We start from the raw sequence: 20,161 nt of genomic DNA, 5'->3' as shown, positions 1-20,161 counted from the left end.
GCTAGGGGCAGGGGGCCATGGCGGTCCATACCCTCCCAGCAGAGAAGGGCTACTGCACTACACTGTCATATTCAAGCCAGACTCTAATGGATATGGGCAGGTATGTAACCACACTGTGTCCCCACAGGACTCGGTCCAGCGTGGGGGGACCTTTCTCTTGTTTGGTGTGTCATATGCAATTCACCAGTACTGCGATAATCACTCCTTGTCATCCAAAGCGTGCCATGTCAGCTTTGAGTACCGACCCGCCAACATTGATTACCAATGCCCCTAACGATCCGCCCCTAACTTGTAAAAACCTTTTGTGCAATGTCTGCTCCCTTGTTTCTCATGCTACGCAGGTCTGGGATCTCATAACAACAGAGAGACCACATCTGTGTTTTTTAACAGAGACCTGGCTTAAGCCTCACACAGTTCCGGCCATAACGATGGGAGTGCCGACTGGGTACAAAATAGTAAGGATGGATCGCCCAATTAAAACGGGAGGAGGGCTAGCTATTGTTTTTAAACAAGAGATGGAGATTGTAGTCATCGAAACTGTGTGCACTCCAGAAATGGAGCTCCTGATTTTTACGATCAACCCTACTTCTAGAGAAACCAGGAAGGGTGCGCTAGTGTATCGACCTCCTGGTCCATGTGGGACCTTTTCCATTAAATTAATGGAAATTCTGGCACCCCACATGCAAGCAAACTCTGAGTTTATCCTGGTGGGGGATTTCAACATCCATAGTGAGATTACTACGTGTATTGATGCACAGATTGTGTTAACGGATCTGGCCACACTTGGACTCAACAAAAAGAATCAGGGGCCTACCCACTCTGCGGGCCATACATTAGACCTAGTGTTCTGTAACTCCACAGCTATTAACTGCCTGACTCCCAATCAAGTTGATTGGACGGACCATTCTGTTATTGTGTTTCATACTCGTTCCAATTATAAAGCAAAAGTCATCCATAGGACTATGGCCGATGTCAGGAGACCCTGGAACAAATTAACCCCAGAAGGTTTTAGGGAAAACTACGCTGAACCTAAATGGGAAGCATGTGGAGAAAATGCCACTCTTGCTTTATGTACATTTAACGAAGCTGTGACAACAACTATTAATCATGTGGTCCCGCTTAGAACATATAAACCCCGACCTGCCCCAAAACAAGAAGTCTGGTTTACTGGGGATCTCAGACAACTAAAAATGACTACGAGAAAATTAGAGAAAAAATGGAGAGTCACACGTAAGGCAGAGGATAAGGAGGACTTTAGGAGGTCGTTCAAAAATTACCATAAAGCAATTCGAGCTGCTCGAAAACAACATATAGCAGTTCAATTATCAGCGGCTGGTACCAACGTGAAAACTCTGTATCATATTTTACAGACTTTTACCAAGCCCACTGCCTGTGACACTGAGGGGATTGAATCCCAAGAACTCTGTGACAATATTTCACAGTTTTTTGTTAGGAAAATTGAAGCTATCTATACTAAGATACTAACGTCTAACTCCATCTCTAATAATTCAGTAACAACTGATTGTCGAGTTCAGCCATTTATTATGACAATAGGAAATAAGGCTAAGAAACACGCCGTTTTCCCACCCATCTCTATGGAAGAGTTGACTGTTCTTGTCACTCAAACAAAGAGTGGGTGCCCCACAGACACCATCCCGGCACGCATCATGCCACTTTTGTTGTATGATCTGGGGGTAAGAATGCGACATGTAGTCAATTTATCCTTGTGCACTGGGGAAGTCCCCTTAGACTGGAAGCAGGCCCTGGTGAGACCCCTGCGAAAAAACAATTCGATCCCCTGGTCTGATTTGACAAACCTGAGACCGATCTCTCTTCTCCCTTTTTTAGGGAAGCTTACTGAGAGATATGTGATTCAGCATCTGTCAAAATTTATTGAAAACGTGGGTGGACTCGATCCCTCTCAGTCGGGCTTTAGGCCCAGGCATAGTACTGAGACCGCCTTGCTGTCCGTCGCTGACAATCTTCAGATGTTACAGGACAAGGGTTACTCCGTTGTCCTGGTACTTTTAGATTTGTCAGCGGCGTTTGACACTGTGTCGCATGACATCATGATCTCCAGACTAGTTGACATCGGTCTGGAAGGCAAGGCCCTGGCCTGGCTAAGGAGTTTTTTCATCAAACGCACTCAAAGAGTCATCTTGGGACCATACCAGTCAGAGGAGGTGGCGATCTCGAAGGGGGTGCCACAGGGCTCTTGTTTGAGCCCCACGTTGTTTAACATCTACGTGGCACCCCTAGCTAACATCATGAGGTCCCATGGGTTCATTCCAGTATCATATGCGGATGATACCCAACTCCTCTTCCCTTTTAAAACCATGACTCCTGAAGTGCGTGATTCCTTTGCCCGGGGGATGAAGGAAGTGGCACGTTGGATGGCAGCAAACTTCCTTCAGTGTAACGTCTCTAAGACTGAGGTTATGCTCTTTGGGGAAGCCAAACGCCTGTGGACTCCGGACTGGTGGCCCCAAGACCTTGGCCCCGTCCCTGAGCCCAAAGTGGTGGTAAAAGATCTGGGAGTAAAACTGGACCAGGAGCTTGCCCTAAAACAACAAACTAATCAAGTGGTAAGCTCATGTTTCCATGTTATTGGGCTTCTCCGGAGAGTATTCCCCCTGTTACCTGATACCACCAGGAAAACATTGGTCCAGTCGCTAGTGTTGAGCAGGCTGGACTATTGCAACGGTTTGATGCTAGCTGCCAACGAGGGGATCTTTGCCAGATTGCAGGTTGTGCAAAACACTGCTGCACGATTAGTTCTAAATGTCCCGGCTCGTACCCCCTCAAAACCGCTGCTGACTAAACTTCATTGGCTTCCAGTGAAACAGAGGGTGATGTTCAAGATTTGTTGTGTCATCCACAAATGCCTCATTGGAAAAGGTCCTGGTTACCTAACTGAAAAATTCATTCCTTACGTTCCATCTAGATCTCTGAGATCGGGAGATCAGGAATTGTTATGTGTTCCCAGGGCCATGAAGGCAAGAAAGGGGGAGAGGGCCTTATCAGTAGCTGGCCCTAAGTTGTGGAACCAACTCCCGAAGGAAATTAGAGTATGTAGGGAACATTTTTCCTTTAGGAAAAAGCTTAAAACATTTTTCTTTAATTATTAGATGTCCCTGTGGGTATTCAAGAAATCATGACTAGTCATTTCTGTCTCTCAGATGCTGCCAAAGGCGCGGAGATACTCCTTCGGGAGTCGATTCCCAGCGCCATACAAGTATGCAAATAAATAAATAAATAGGGACAGATGATGCTCAATCCTGCCACCAACTGAGTGGCCAATGATGATATGAGGGCATATTAAAAGGAGCTTTGATGGTGCAGCTGCCAGTGTGTAGGGGAGATTGGGTAGACCTATGGCAGTGGTGGCTAAGGGAAAAGCAAATGGCTGGTAGCCCCCTACTGTAGCCATGGACAGTGGCTGTCACAGAGCCATGGAGAGCCCCAGTCACCTAGCGGTAGCCCTACTGTCCTGACACATTCATGCGCGGAATCCACCTTGTCGCCTAAAAGTGGCCCTCGAAGCACATGCCATAAGATATGTCTGGACATCCCCAAAAAAGCCAGTAGTCCTCAGTCAGGCGTGATGTTGGAGCACCACAGTGGAAGCAATGGCTCTGCCCAGTGAGTGTCGTATCCAAACCGCATCTAACTGTGAACTTTACTGTGTCCCTCCCATTAGGCAAATGCTTGGGAGACTATGGCTCGGGCCTTCTCCGAGTCCACGAGCAGCACTTGTGCAACCATATCCAATAGCGACCCAATGAGCATGCAGTGTTCACTTACCCAGTACAAAACTGGGGAATAGAAAATCCTTTTTCAAAAGGTATCTAGCCTCTTGTGGTGTGGAGGTGGAGGCCTGAACCACCAAGTTTCTCAGGGGTGGGATGCTGAGTGAGGAAGCCTGTCCCCTGAAGCGTGGGAAAGACGGCAGGCAATGCTCCTATGCACAGGAGTGCCTGTGTAGAGCTTAGCCCAGGCCTCGAGCAGACCATCAGAAAGGGATTCAATGAAGGGGAGAAGCAGGGGTTCTGAGGGGGACACCCAAGGCTGAAGTACTTCTGTCAAGATGTTGGTCTGGACCTCTAGCGTGGACAGCGTCAGGCCTAGAACCTCAGAGAACTACGGACCACCATCACAAAGGAGGCACATTCCTCCATAGCCACGGAGGGAGGAGAGAGGCGGCCAGTGCCTAGTGGGGTGTCTAGACCACTGTCATCAGCCAGCTCCTCATAACAGTTGTCCTCTGCCATGAACTCTCCTATTGGTCGGAATAAACATAGGAATCCTCAGATCACCTCCATTCATGTTCCTCAGAGGCCCTTCGGGAAAACAGGGCTCCATCTCCAATCTAGGCCATGTCGGCCAGGGTGGCACCAGAACAAACATGGGGAGATGAAGTGCGGCTCTGAATCAGAGTCTGGAATCACGATGGGTTCGGTGCTGGAGATGACGCCAGTGGAACAATGCCAGGAGGAGGTTGCAAAGTCCAAAGCAGTGGCAATTCAGAGCCAACAAAGGATCCTATGGGCCCGACTGGCGCCGAGGGTGAACCCGCCGGTTGTACCCCAGTTGTAGTCCCTCTAGAATCCATGGTCCCGACTGGCGCTGATGGTGAGCCGCAGGCGGAACCCCAGTTGGAGTCTTTACAGAATTCCTGGGGCCCGAAGGCCCTCTAGAGAGATCCATAATTGCAAACACAACAGTGATGGACAGAATGTGGATCAATGTCACACATTCACCCCAGTCCAAAGATCTGGGCCACCACTGGAATCAAGCTAGCCGGGCTGATGAGAGATGTTACCTCGAAACCGGGCCGGTCCTCGGATGCTTGTTTCCGTTCTGGGAAGGACATGGCTTTTGTAGTTCGGACTGGACTGTTCCCATGGGGCCCAGGGTCAGCGCTGATTTGCATATCGCCATTGTCTAACCCAGGGTGGTGTGGAGTGGAAAAACGATGGATTTGGGCCCAGATCTTTGGACAGGGGTGAATGTGTGACATTGATCCACATTCTGTCCATCATTGTTGTGTTTGCAGGTACCGCTCTAGAGAGATCCAGCCGCCCAATAATAAGGCTCATGGTCTCATAAATTTGGCAGGATAATGTTATCTACTGGCGTGCAATGACTGCTCAAAAATGTCTGAATCCAGTAGGACGCCGGGGAAATATTAGAAGGTAAGAAATCTGCGGCTAAAGGGTATCTATCAGATGCCCTCCCCAGCATAGAAGTGATCCATATATGACCACCATCAGCTGTGGGTGGGGAAGAAGAGGGTTCTGCCTACTGGCCCAATCACAGTAAAGCAGCCACCACTGCAGATCTTTTGCAGCCTCTTCCAAAACCTGGATAGATTCCAATAGGTTCCCCTGGTGGTGTGCCCACTGAGACTTCAGGTTCTACTGAAGAGCCCACATGTGTTCATCTGGTGTGGCTGACTAGCAGGTCTCGGAGACCAATAGACTCAGCAACCTCAACGCCATCCTCACAGAGACCCATAATTGATATTGAAACATTAAGATCATAGCTTGTATGTTGTAGATTCTCTGCTGTGGCGGGAAGGCACTAAACAGCACCATACCCAGGATCGCATTGGTGAATAGGAGTGTCTGCAGAGGAGTCAGGTGTGACTTTGGCATTTTGATAGTGAACCTCAATATCGCTAGGAGGTTCGCAGTAGTCTGAAAGAGGTCTGCAACAGGCCTGGGGCAAGCCTGCCTTCAATAGCCAGTCGTCGAGTTACAAGAAGAGTGGTACACCTGACCTCTGAAGGTATGTTGCGGTCACCGTCAGCACTTTTGTGAACACTCGAGGGGCACTGGTAATGCCAAATTGGAGCACTGCACACTGAAAAAGCTCCTGGCCTACTGAACCACAGGAAACATCTGTGGGTCTGCAGTAATAGAATAAGTAAAAACATAATCTGCAGGTCCAACACTACCATCCAGTCTCCATAATCCTGGACCAACAAGACCGAGGCCAGCGTGAGCATCTTAAATTTGTCCTTCTGTAGGAAGGAGTTGAAGGTGGAGATCTACAATAGGATAAAGGCCTCCATCCTTCTTCGATGCAAGGAAGCAGCAGGAGTAATACCCAGGTCCTACTTCAGAGGCCTGAAACCCTCTCTTTTGCTCCTTTGGCCATAGAAGAATGCACTTCCTACTGCAAAATGAAAACATGTTCCTCAATTAGCTGCCTTGAGCGGGGAGGAAAGTGCAGCGGGGTAGAAAGAAATGTGAGGGCGCAGCCCCACCTGACAATTTGGAGGACCCATGCATTTTAAGTGATGTCATGCCACCCTTTGAGAAAATGACTGATCTTGCCAGTGTGGTTATGTGTCAAAAAAGACGTTTTTTGGTTGCTGATGAGGCGGGTACTGTTCTGCTTGTTGTAGTTGATGACCTGAACGTGCTCTATGGATGCCCCAGCCTCTGCCATGAAATGGCTGAGAAAGTTGTTGTGTTGGAGGAAATATCCGTCATTGGCAGTATTGCAACTCAGGTAGCATTTCCACAAAAGGGGCGAAACTGCTGAGGAAACTGCCTTTTAGGGGCAGACAGACACTGGGAATTCATTGTGGCACAAATCTCCTCAAAGACTTCTAGGGAAGATGCTTATTTCTTACCAAAAAGGTGAAACTTATCTTTTGGCCTGTCCATTAAAGATCCCTGGACATCCCAAGAGAAGCCCGTAGACCTCAGCCAGGCATGGTGCAGAAGCACCACACTCATGCCAACATCCAATGAGTCAGTTGTGTCAACACCAGACCATCTAATAATTTCCGCCACTCATAGATACCCTATATAGTTTGGGTTGAAGATGCCTGTAGGTCCACAGTCATGAAGAGTTGTCGGAAAAGCATTATGGTGGACTCTGCTGGTGCATGTCTCGACCACCAGATTTCCGGTGTAGGGTGTTGTATTAAGAAGTTAGGATAACTGGGTGCTAGTCTGTGACAATGAGCTATATACCTGTTGACCGGGGGCGCATAGCATAGCTTTGCCCAACTGCCCAAGAGTATCCCTTAAGCCTTGTTGAATGGCAAGAAAGGTTCAGCAAGTGCACGGCAATCCTGAAGTTAGAACCTAGGTCATGACAATAGTTTTGACGTCAAATATAGGGAGCTGCAGGTCAAAGACATATGCAGTTTACCTCAAAAGAGGCACTTTCCTTTGTGGCAGGACCCGGGCGAGACAAGTCCAGTGTCTGGGGAGGTATCCAGACCACTGGTATCCTGCAATATATAACTCCCAATTTTCCATGCCTTATTGTGGGACAAATTCATCCCCTTCCTCGTAGTCATTAGTGTCTGAATTTGATCCAAAGATCCGATGCAAAGTATAAGCTCTGCCACGTGGTAAAGGTAAGGTATCCGAGACTGAATGATTGGCTACAGGCTGTGCTTCGGTGGGATAATAAAGAGTGACCTCAGTAGAGATCAAAATGAAGCTGGTTTGGGGTCAGAGACCACTATAAATAACTGCTCTTGTTCCAGCACTTAAACCAATGCATAAGACAAAAGGGATTCAATAGGCACAGATAGCTTAATCTCTGGGACCTAGCTCTGTTTAGGGCTATTGATGGGGATATGTCCATGGATCTTTGGAGGGTGGGGGGTTGCCAGGAGGTGGGGGACTTGTACACCGGGGAGGTTTTCATTACATTACCGGAGGCTCAGGAGACCTTTGTGGTGGGGCCAGGCCACTTCCTTCATTATGCCAAGCTGTAGAGTGTTGTGCTGGAGGTTTTGGCTGGTTTCCCTGTGGCTCCTCAGCCCTCCCTGATGCTAGGTGTTCTGCTTTGATGGGGAGGCATCTCATCTCCTTATTTTACAAGGCGATTCGTGGTGACATGGCGAATGCCCAATAGACTTCCCAGGGGGGCCTAAAATCTTGAGCTGGTGGAGCCCATTGAAAAAGATGACTGGGGACGCACGTGTGGGTGTCCTGCAACCATTGGTTTAATTTGCTTCATTTTAATTTCCTGCATCTCACTTATGTCACCCCTAGGCGCCTGTACAGGATGGACCCAACGAGGGAGGCGCAATGTGCACATTGCAGAGAGCTGGGGGCCACCTTTCTGCATTTGGCCTGGGTGTATGCAGTGATTCAAGCGATTTTGGAGGAATGTGGTGCCTAAAATAGCAGAGGCGACAGATAGTGACAATCCTCTGACACAGTTGGCATGCCTCAGGGGGGCGCTAGATTCACTATAAGCTGGCCCAACTTGCTCTGTTATTGGCCAAAAGGCGAGTGGCCATTGGATGGATGGCACCCGGGTACTGCTGGTGTCCTCAGGGTAGCGAGAGCTCCTTGAATGAGGGGTGGCTGAGGTAATGCATATGTGTATTGCCCAAACCGATGAGGATGCCTCAGATGCGATTGTGTTGTGGGGGTATCTTCACAATAAATTTGAAGAGGAGGATGTATCTGGCTTGGAGGAGGGTTCTGATGGGGGATGGATGATGTGTGTGCTCTTGGTAATGTGGTAAAGTGATTTTGGTAGGCAAGTTTGTATAACGGTAATAATTACTGTATAATTAGCTTGATGACTTGGCTTTGAAGTGCTCTTGTCCCCTAAGCGGTTATATGCATCTGGTGTTTCAGTTAAGCCGTGTAACTGCTGTTTTTCTTTTTTCAATGTACTGTCCCGCGATATGACTGTAATTTCTCCTCCTCTTAGAATGAAGCCATGCACTGGTTGTGTGTGTTTTTTTTTTACATAAAATCAATAAAAAGTGTACAAAAAATACATTTAAAAAAAAGAGGCACAGATGGTGCCATGGGTGAATCTGTAAGCCGGACCCCCCCAATGGATGGAGGCCTCTGCATATCCTGTAAGCCTAAGGGTGTGCCAGAGGGAGCCCGAAGCGTGCCAAAAATGCATAGCATGACCTCCATAAAGGCCTCTGTCTGCTGCGATTTCGCCGACAGACCCAGAAATTCAGGCTTCATCAGGACCAAACTTTAAAATGGCGGTTGAGGAGTTCAGGAGCGAGACAGAGGCACAATGATGCCCTCACGTCCTCTTTGTTGTTTGAGAGTGGCGATAAAGTGCAGATTCTGACTTCAATTTTGTGTGCTTCTTTCTGGACTTACCCAGAGTATTTGTATGTGACAAGGACCTGCCGCATTGGAACCTTCCTGTGATAGCTTGGTATCACCATGGCAGGGACCTGGGGCACTATGATGTTACCTGGTATGTGCTACCTAGGTGATGAAATGTGTTTATGATTAAATGAGATGAACAGTTGTGCTGGAGGGCAGTTGAAGGATGGATGGGATCTCTTATGGAACTTTGTCTGGCAACACTATGACCAAATGTCTTTAGCGGAGCAGCATACTTCAATTTCTGCACTTCCTTTCTAATTTCACCGGAAACTGTGCAGTCTTCCGATGCTCGGTGACTTAGATGTCCACCTTCAAGTCTTGTATGGCCTTAGGGTTCACAAGAAGTAAGGATGAAGTAGGACGATTGGTAGGTCCAGCACACGCGCTCCTACGACATCATAGTAACCGAAAAAGGTATGCTGGTCCTTAAGAGTGAGAAAGAAAGGGGAGAGAAAAGTGGCAGCTGTCAGTCAGAGATAAGCGGGACTGATAACAAGATTGAGGATAGGACTGATCATAAACAATGGCCCTCACACACCCAGAAGGGAGTCATGCTTCATCATCGGGTAGCTCCTCGTTGGGAAGGCGGTGCAATGCCCAACGGGCGCCCTGAAGGATCATTAGACCTAAGGACAGCCACTATCCTTTTTTTACTCATGCCAAGGGGACCACTCTATTAAAATAGATTAGGTACCCCTTAGACAAGTGGTACTCAAAGTACGGTCCGCGGGCCGATAGCCGCCGGACCAACCTCTTATTGCGGCCTGTAGAAATTCCTCTGGGAAGGACCAGCACAGAAATGAAAGCTGCCCAAGTTTTTTTTTTTTTTTTCATTTTTACTAAAAAAGCAACTTTGTTTTCCAGTTCTGGGTGTTTTTTTCTATGGACTCAATTCAGATCGGGGACTCCATACTTTTGAAGCCAAAAATGGCTTTATATTAGTTATCTCCCACCTAACATTGCCTCAGTTTCAACATAAGCCAATTTGGAAAACAGATTCCTCTGTTTTTTTTCCCTTCAATAACTCCCATTTTCCAATTTTGAAGGTGTTATTTTTTAACTGTCCAGATAGTCTCCCATCCCTCCCGATAGTCTCCCATCCCTCCCTGTCTCCCTGGGGATGGCCCAGTATCGATGCGGCCCTCAAGCACATCCCAGACTGTACTTTGTGGCCCCTGAGAAAATATTTATGAGTACCCATGCCTTAGACATTTTTTACCACTCACTTTACCACCCTACAACCACAGCACTATCACAGATACTCATCATCACGGCAACCAACTTTAAACAACTCTGGCAAAGAGCCCCCACGAGGGGCACATTGGACATTGCAACTCCGGCTCAACGAGGAGCTGCCCGATGATGAAGAATGACACCCTTCTGGGTGTGTGAGGGCCATTGCTTCTGATCCCCCAATCCTGTTGATCAGTTCCCCCTTATCTCCGACTGATAGCCGCCACTTTTCTCTCCCTTTTCTTTCTCTCGCTTAAGGAACAGCATATCTTTTTTGGTTACTGTGGCCTTTAAGTTCATCAGGGCACACATTTTAAAGGCACTGTTGTCATGCTCTGACCGCATGCACCACAGGCATACCTCTGGGAAATCGGTTTTACACAGTCACTACAAGTGTTCAACCCTGTTGTTTTGGGGGGTGAAATATTTCCTGTGCAAACTGGTGAAAAATTAAATTTGAGTAGAGCTCTACATTCGCGTCTGAAGGGGAGGAAATAAAGGAACTGACACCAGAGCGCCTAGGTTGCTCTTACATCCAGCTCCACTTGTCGCTTCTGGCGTGAAATGACCTTTGTAGAACCACAAGACGCCACCTACAGGCGAGCAGGAATATCAGTGCTTAATTTATAAAAGAATTGGTACTACTGGCAAAGCTCTGCTCAGAAGCCAGCGGCAAGCGCTGTTAAATGTCAGAGCGCCAAATAAGGCGGCTACTTGTCTTGAAACCACCTCATGCCTCTTTAATCCACTAACAGACATTCCTTGCTGCTTTCTCTCACTGTTGCATGTTCCTGCTTTCTCCCTTTGTGACCGTTTTACCGTTTTTCTCCTCCTTCTTCTTTGTGTGTTTTTAATTTCTTGCACTCCGATAAGGAAAAATAAATGACGGACCCCAAAAAGGAGTGCAGGTGGGTCCCACTGGCAACCACCAGCTAAACTTAAGATTCTGCATCCATTCGAATGACTGGGGAAATATTCACAAATAGAGGAATATGCAGTCAGAAGTATCCATCAGAACTAGTTATTTCATTGTTATATCACACCAGCTAAATAAATAGGCAAGTAATTTGGTATATTATAAAAAACCACTAGCAAACATGTATGTATAAGGGGTGGACAACATTTGTATCTCATCTGCAGTGTGTTGCAAATTGAAAAAACTTTTCACATAGTGAATTTTGCTTAGTCACTTAGGGGCACATGCATCAAAGTTACAATTTGTGATTACCAAATAGTAAATATTAACAAATCGCTAGCTCGTAATCGCAAATGCCTATGTATGTAGGAATCGCCGAAAAATTTGCTATTCTTTAACATTAGCTAAAAGCGATTCGGAAATTGTGATTCGCTATTAAATAATGAGCCTCTATTCATCCCTATGGGCATTGCATTTGCTAATTGTGATTACCAACTGTTAATTGCAAATAGCGAATGCAAATCCAAGGGTGCCCGGAGGCCTATGGCCCCCGTGAAGCACCCCACTAAAAAAGGTGTGTGCGCACATGTAAGGCACACACATTCCCTAAGGCATGTGTGCGCTACATGGCACTTTGAAAAATCCATTTGTCAAAGCATGCACATATTACCATCAACTTAAAGTTGATGGTAATTAGCGTTTCCTAAATGCACAGTTCGCAATTAGGAAAGGCTACATGGATCGGCATTACCTAAATTGCGAATGACAAAACCTACATGCATTGGGAAAAGGCCTTTTTCCATTCACAAACGGGCCGTTTGCGAACAGAAAAAGGCTTGATGCAGGTACCCCTATATCTCTTGAAACAAAATATAAAAACAATATTCCTTAAATCACACCCCGCCAAACCAGTGCTTCCCCCTGCCTTATTTAGCGATGTTGAATCAGACCGGTTTCCAGAGGCGGGCTTCAATTGACGCTCCCCTGTACCAAACCCTTTGTTAATGGCCCATACGTCATCAGGCTTCCGGCTAGTAAACATGACATAACCAGCACTCCGATATTGCATTTGTGCTGCTCAGAACCACGGAGTAAGGTGTGGCGTTTCAGACAAGAAAATGCATAAATGTTCCTTAAGGGCACACGAGCTGCAGACGTGCTACAGGAAGCACAAGAGTTCCTGGAAATGCTTTGTGCCTGCAGATTACTATAGCCATGTTGACAAACTGAAGTCCACAAACTAAGGAATCTGCAGAGAACGCCATGTTTTCTCCTGGGGACAACAAAGGAAGGCTGTTAAATACTGTAAAAATGCAAGAACATGTTTAATGTGGCAAAGACCAGCTCAACGGAAAAGCTGTAAAATGTTGGTATGAAAAATCTCATTAGCACTGTGCTTACATCTCATAAATAAGCACACTGAGGCAAAGCTCAATTTGTTTTATAGCACGACTGTTTCCAAAGGTAGACACAAAAACTATGGATTCTGGCGCGTCAGAATATCAGAGTGATATCCATCCAGTCAGTGTGCTTTCAGAAATCCTCCGGATGCAGATGATAAACCAATAGAAATGAACAATGTGAAAAGAGAAAGCAATTTACAATGTTGTGTGTACCACTCCAAACTCCTTTTCGGTACCAGCAGGCGGGGGAATTAGATGTGTATCCACTGCATGATTTATCAATTGACCCTGCTTTCAGCAGGAAATGTAATAACCCGCTTGTCTCTTCGAATGAAAAATAAGGAGTTTACGGGCGGCTACGGTTATGGAAAATAGCTGGCTAATTTCTTGCCTCAAAAGGTCACAATCTATGGCCAATATGGCGGATACAGCTCCGATCCCTGAATTATAGCCAAGGAGCACGAGCAGATGGTTCAACAGGAGCTACACCTTTATCAGCCCACCAGGGACTGCAAACACCACCTCGTCAGCACTCCGAGCCCCAGCCAGCTTTCTTCCAAGCTTCGAATGACGACGTGTCAAAAGTAACAGGGCTACGATCTGAAACATGGCTCCTCTAACCGATAGCTATTTACTTACAACGTAGGAACCTAGGTGCATGTTACTTCAGCAACGAAAATAGAAGCTAAAAAATAAATTAGCATACTTTTGCATACTGAGTAATATTGTTGCTGCTGGTGCTATGAGAAGTGTTACAGCGCCTAAATATTTCAAGTTACTTATACGTACTAAGACAGCTTGTTTTTGTTCCGCAGAGAGCCAAAGGGCGCTGCTGACTCAGTAATGCACGATATGTCTCTCATTGAAGACGTGGGCTTGGATGAAAAAGCTGTTAAAACAGGCTGGGGTCCAATTTTACCTTTGCGATTTCAGCAAGAAATCGGAATTGGGAATATTTAAAGCCTCTACTCCCGAGAGAAGGCAGATGCCTGCTGGTAACTCATTATTACAATCTAGCCGGACTGGCCTTTGGTTTTGCTTTTTTTTGCGCGTAGCTCACCACAATCTCAAATCACCACCATTTTTTATTTTTTACATTTGATGTGTAAAGTATTTTTTTCTTTAATGTGTGAGTTCGGGTCGAGTGCGTGCAAAATTCATGCGTTTAAAAAAGTATGTGCATTACTAATAGAATAAAAAAAAAACGTAGGTCTTGCATACCTGTGCACGCAGCAAAATCATTCCAAAGACAGAATTGCTTCCATTTTTTAAGACTAACTTCAGTTTGTGACCAGAGATAATACTGGGGTCTTTCTCCTCTGCAACCTCTGCCTTTAGCCATAGATTGCAACGGATTTCCATCCTTTCACTCAGTCTCGTTATCATCTAGAAGTCCCTACCAAGGGTTAAATTAGGAACCCACAAAATTTGTAGTAGCCATATCTAACACAAGTTGAAAGATGTTCTGACATGAATGCAGGGTAAGTGGCTCTTCTAGTACATCAAGACATCTGTAATCTTGCTAACGAGTCCCATAGACGATTACTCCCTTACAGTCACATGTCCTAAATTACTGGGCACCCACCCAGAAGAGTACAGTGTATAGCACCTAAAAATACCACTAAGAGGCAGTCCTGGCAGTCGGCAGTTGAAAAGAGGAAACTCGCCTTTGTCAGAGCAACTGGCGGACTTCGAGACTTTGCTGGAAAAATAGGGGGGAGGCCGGTAAAACAGCTCATTACAATATATAAAGCAAAATGTATTTCAACAGCCATTTATGGAGCAGGTCTTTGGGGTATCGATAATAATATCTCCTTGATACAAAAAGTGGAAAACAATTTTTTAAGGTACCTCTTGGCTACATCCAAAGCAACCTCTGTATATATGATGCACATTGAACTGGATCTACCGTTTATATCAGATCTAATTAAAGTGGAGCCTCCGCTTCTCTGGCATAAAATCTGGACTACCCCTGAGACTGGTTTAAACAGGGAAATAATATTAGATATCTTAAACAAGGAGGGGTCAAAACATCTGAAATACTCAAAATGGTTGACTTATTTCAAAACCTTCTTGGATGATATTGGCCATCCAGAGCTGTTTACAGAGCCATTGCTACTGGAACATATCTCGAGGAAAAACCTGAGAAAGTCTCTAATGGATTACCTGGAAACTAAAAGATGGAATAAGCAAAAACTAAATAAAACAAACCAGGCATATCAAAGGGTGACACCGCACAAGGGGCTACAATTATACCTCTCAATCGATTTTTCCTGTTATACTAGAATGATGCTCACCAGATTTAGACTGGGCTCCTTCTTTCGTCTTGTTACATTCCCTAAATGGAATGACTGGTCCCGGAATCTTTCTCCTTGTCCATGCGATGATACCTCAGTACAATCAAATATTCATATTATTTTATTCTGCAGATATTACGAGACTCCTAGGAAATCGCTATTGAGACCCCTACTCAAGAGATGGGGCGTAAGGGCCTGTAAAGACGCTTTTGAACGCCTACAAGAGCTAGAAGACAGGGATGTGATATGTATCATGGAACATTTTTTAAAATTGCTGCTTAAACTTAGAAACTTGTTATAATGAACTAGGCGACATTGAAGTCTTTTATTTGTTTTTAATTTGATAATCTTTTTTTGTTTTGTGATTATTTTTTAATTATTGACTTTCTTGTTTTAAAACTATTGCTATGTATGCTTATATGATACTTCTTTTGGAATATCGAATAAAGCTTATTTTGAACCTTTGAACCATATCTAACACAAGTTGAAAGATGTTCTGACATGAATGCAGGGTAAGTGGCTCTTCTAGTACATCAAGACATCTGTAATCTTGCTAACGAGTCCCATAGACGATTACTCCCTTACAGTCACATGTCCTAAATTACTGGGCACCCACCCAGAAGAGTATAGTGTATAGCACCTAAAAATACCACTAAGAGGAAGGTTTAATTTCCAATCAATGAAACAATAGAAACCCTAGAAAATCCCCTGTAACGACATAACAAATAAGTTATTTACCTTTGGTAACGATATATCTGTAAGAAATATTAGTTAGTTATAGATTCCTTACCTTAGCATTACCCCCAGGCATCAGACTGGATCCGGAAAGTTTTTCATCAGCAGTACACATGCGCGTCGGTCGGCTCGGCGTTCGTTTTTGGTGTCGTGTCGCCGGGATGACGTCGTGGTAGCTACTTAGACGCTGCCCTCCTGGCGCTGACGTCAGTTCTATACACGACTTTCCGCGCCAGAAACGCAGAGCCGTACAAGACACTGACCACTGGTGCACAAAACTAGGGCCCTGAAAGGATAACCTTAACCCTAGAAATCAGTTCGCAGAACGAGGAGGATGGGTGGGGCAGTAAGGAATCCATAACTAACTAATGTTTCTTACAGATATATAGTTACCGAAGGTCAGTAACTTGTTCATCTGAAAGAAACATGTTAGTTATAGATTCCTTACCTTAGAATTGATACCCCAGAAATACCAACTCCGGAGGTCGGTCTGCAAACCAAGATCACACCAGGAAGTCCTGGTGAACTGAACGGCCAAAGAAGCCATTACTCCGGACTTGACCGTCAAGGCAGTAGTGTTTCGTAAAAGTCTGTAGCAAAACCCACGTAGCTGCCTGACAGATGTCATTCAGAGGAACGCCTCGTCCCAGAGCAGTAGTTGCTGCCGTCGCCCTGGTGGAATGGGCACGCAGCCCCCTGGAGGCTCCTTTTTTGCCAAAGAATAACAGGTTTTGATACACAAAACGACCCATCGGGAGATAGTCTGCCTGTGTAAGACCCTGACCTTTCTTGGCACCCACATATCCAACAAAGAGCTGGTCATCCACCCGGAACTGTTTGGTGCGATCCAGATAAAATGAAAGCGCATGTTTTGGGTCCAGACAGTGGAGCCTCTCTTCCTCCTTCGAAGGATGCGGAGTCGGAAAGAAGGTGGGCAAAGTGATAGTCTGTGGGAAAGGCAGTGACAACCTTGGGCAGAAAGGACTGACTAGTCCTAATGACAACTTTGTCTGATGCAGAGATAGAAAAGGAGGCTTTGAAGAAAGCGCCTGGAGCTCACTCACTCGTCTGGCAGATGTGATGGCCACCAGAAATGCAGTTTTGAGAGTTAAAAGCCTCAAAGGACAGTTGTGAAGCGGCTCAAAGGGAGAACACATTAAATAAGGTAAAACCAGGTTCAAGTCCCACTAAGGCATAACAAAGGGAATAGGAGGAAAGAGATGGGTTATGCCTTTCAAGAAGCGATTTACAATCAGGTACTTGAAAAGGGAAGGCTGATCTGGAGGCCGAAGGAAGGTAAAGATGGCAGAGAGATAGCCCTTGATAGTGCCCAGCTGGGCAAAAGAAAGGAGGAACAAGAAAACCTCAGAAAGAGCCTTTGGTGTGCACCAGGCCACAAATGTGTTCCACTGACAAGTCTATACTGTCTCAGTGGAGGGACGCCTGGCTGCCAAGATTACACCGTAGACTTCAGGAGGCAGGTCGAATTACGTCAACTGCCGCCGCTCAATCTCCACACAAGAAGGTGGAGGCTGGACAGGTTCGGGTGGAGGACCGCCCCCTGTTGCTGCGACAGAAGATCCTCCTGAACAGGCAGACAGGTCGGAGGATCAATGGATATGTTGAACAGCTCTGGATACCAAACTCTTCCTGCCCAATCCAGAGCCACTTGGGCCCGGTCGCGCCTGATCTTCTTCAGCACTCTGGGCAAAAGTGATATAGGCGGAAAGGCGTACAACAGACCGCAACTCCACTCGCGACGAAAAGCGTCGCCGAGCGAGTGCCGCCTTGGAAATTCTAACACGCAGAATTGCTGACTTTTAATGTTCTCTTTGGTGGCGAATAGGTCTAACCAAAGCTCTCCCCACTGTCGAAAGAGACCTTGCACCACCTCCGAGTGAAGACGCCATTTGTGATCCATCATGCACCCGCGGCTGAGTTCTTCAGCCCTGGCGTTCAGTGCACACGCCAGGTGTTGAACTACCAGGGATATGCCCTGAAGTTCCAGCCATGCCCAGAGGCAGAAGGCCTCCAGACATAGGGTCCATGACCCCACCCCACCCTGTTTGTTGCAGTACCACATGGTCGGTGGTGTTGTCCATGAATACCTGCACTACTCTTCCCCGGAAAGAAGGAAGGAACGCCTTCAGTGTAAGACGGATCGCCCAGAGATCCAGTAAGTTGATATGGAGCCCAGACTCCGCCGGAGATCAGAAGGCATCTGATTTCCGCCTCTCCCACATGGCTGCCCCATCCCAGAAGGGACGCGTCAGTCACCACTGTGAATTCTGGTTGGGGAAGGGAAAGGGATCTGCCATTGACCCAATCCTGGTTCGTGAGCCACCACTGCAGTTGTCACGCAGTACCCTCCGAGATCTGAACGCAATCGGCCAGATTCCCCTGATGCTGCGACCACTGGAACTACAGGTTCCACTGCAGATCCCGCATAGGCCACCTGGCATGATCGACCAGCAGGATGCAGGAGGCCATGAGGCTCAGCAGCCTCAGGGTCAGTCCGACTCGCTGTTCGGAATGAAAGACCCGAAACTGTGTCAAGTCCAGAACCGCTCCAATGAAGAGGAGCTTCTGAGAGGGAATCAGGTGTGACTTCTGCACATTGATGGAGAACCCCAGCGAGTGCAGAAGGTCGGCCGCAGTCTGGAGGTGGGAGATGACTGCCTGGGGCGAGCCCTCCTTCAACAACCAGTCATCGAGATAGGGGAAGCCTGAAACCCCTGATCTGCGCAAATGAGCTGCGACCACCGCCATCACTTTCGCTAACACAGAGGAGTGCTGGTAAGGCCATAGAGGAGCACAGTGAACTGAAAATGCTCGTGTCGTGGCCTACCGTGAACCTCCGGTAACGCCGGTGGGCCGGCAGGACGGGAATGTGTAAATTGGCGTCGTGCAAGTCCAACGCTACTATCCAGTCTTCCGGGTCAAGGGCAGACAAGACCTGAGCAAGCGCTAACATCTTGAATTTCTCCTTCCAGAGGAAGTGGTTGACGTTCCTGAGATCCAAGATAGGACGCAGGCCCTTGTCCTTCTTGGGAACCAGAAAGAAGTGGGAATAACAACCACAACACACTTCTGGGACAGGAACGCGCTCAATGGCTGCCTTGGCCAAGAGAGCCGTAACTTCCTGCTGGAGAAGGGCCAGATGATCCTCCGACATGCGGTGGTATTGCAGTGGCATGGCTAGAGGGATAGCCTCGAAGGGGAGGGAGTAGCCCCTTCGGACTATCTGCAAAACCCTTCTGTCCGACGGTGATGGTGCACCAGTGGGGGAGGTGATGGCGAATCCTGCCGCCCATTGGATGGGCCTGAAATGTCGGACTAGGAAGGTTTGGAGGCTGCTGCAGAGGGGGGGGGTTGGTGGACTGGGCCTCTGTGAGACCTTGGGCTGGGCGGACCGGAATAACAGGCGGGGAGGCCGAATGTAGTGAGCTATGTTCAAGGATTTATTCGTTGACAGTGCACACAAAGTCTGGATCAAAAGAGTTTGCAGGGAAGAAGGGCCTCCGAGAAGCTCCCAGCCGGGAGGGTGTGGATGTTGTATGGATCTCCGGGTTGTGGTCCTCTGCGGGGCTGTTGTCGTCAGGGTACAGCCGGTTGATGGGTCTCCTCGGAGATATGTAAGAGAGTACAGGGGTTAGTCCCGTCCAGTAAGGACTACTGAGTACTTCCACCGTCACCGGGAAGTGAAGGGCCAGGTCACGAAAGTGGGGAAGGTGGGAAGGGTAGGTAGGGACAAGACCAATCAGCAAGCAGGAGGGTAGTGTGATGGGAGGTGTCCGGGATAAGTGCGAGGTAGGTACTTAGAGTGCTCGTGATACAGCTCTTAATGACTAAGGCGAGTGCAGGGTGCTCGTGAGGCTCTATATACAGTATGTTACAGGCAATTACAATATTTACACTAAGGGACACGGAGAAGGATAGAGTGTACTCACGTGCCCCGCCGTAACTCTCATCCGAGTTACGGCCGCTCTCCAGCCACCTCCGGAGGTCGCCACCAATCCTCCGTCCACAGGTCTTCTTCCTCGTCCTCTTCTCCGATCTCCGTCTCTTCTCCGCTCTCCTCCTTCCTTCTGCTCTCCGTCGGGGGTTCCGCGCCGTTCGCTGTCTCCTGCCACGAGTCCGCTCGGCTGAACGATGTTTCCCCGTTCCTGCCGTCTTTTCTGTGTTCCCGGCGGACCACACTGGACGTGCTTCCGGTTCCGGATGGGTCGGGTTCTGGGTCGTCGGCAGGAGTTCCGCTTCCGGTTTCCTGTTGTTCTGTTTCCGGGTCTTTGGGGGTTAGCGGATCCTGTGGGCGAAGAGAGGATGTCCGGTGATCAAGGGACGCCGTTCCTCCCGGTGTGGGGGTGTGACCCCCCCGGCTACAACGCCCTTCCGACGAGGTAGGGACCACCGGTCTTTCACAGCCTCCCACTGGCTTCCAGAACCTAA

At 47.5% G+C, this 20,161-nt stretch overlaps 1 protein-coding gene across 6 annotated transcripts in view; it reads right to left on the bottom strand.

The window, feature by feature from the left end:
* USP28 (ubiquitin specific peptidase 28) overlaps positions 1 to 20,161 on the bottom strand; it is a 505,647-nt gene that overhangs the window by 91,456 nt on the left and 394,030 nt on the right. The window lies entirely within an intron of this gene.

Source organism: Lissotriton helveticus, chromosome 3_1, assembly GCF_964261635.1.
Source record: "Lissotriton helveticus chromosome 3_1, aLisHel1.1, whole genome shotgun sequence".
Taxonomy (NCBI): domain Eukaryota; kingdom Metazoa; phylum Chordata; class Amphibia; order Caudata; family Salamandridae; genus Lissotriton; species Lissotriton helveticus.
Note: the sequence above shows the minus strand (reverse complement) of the source record. Positions and strands in the feature narration are given on the sequence as shown.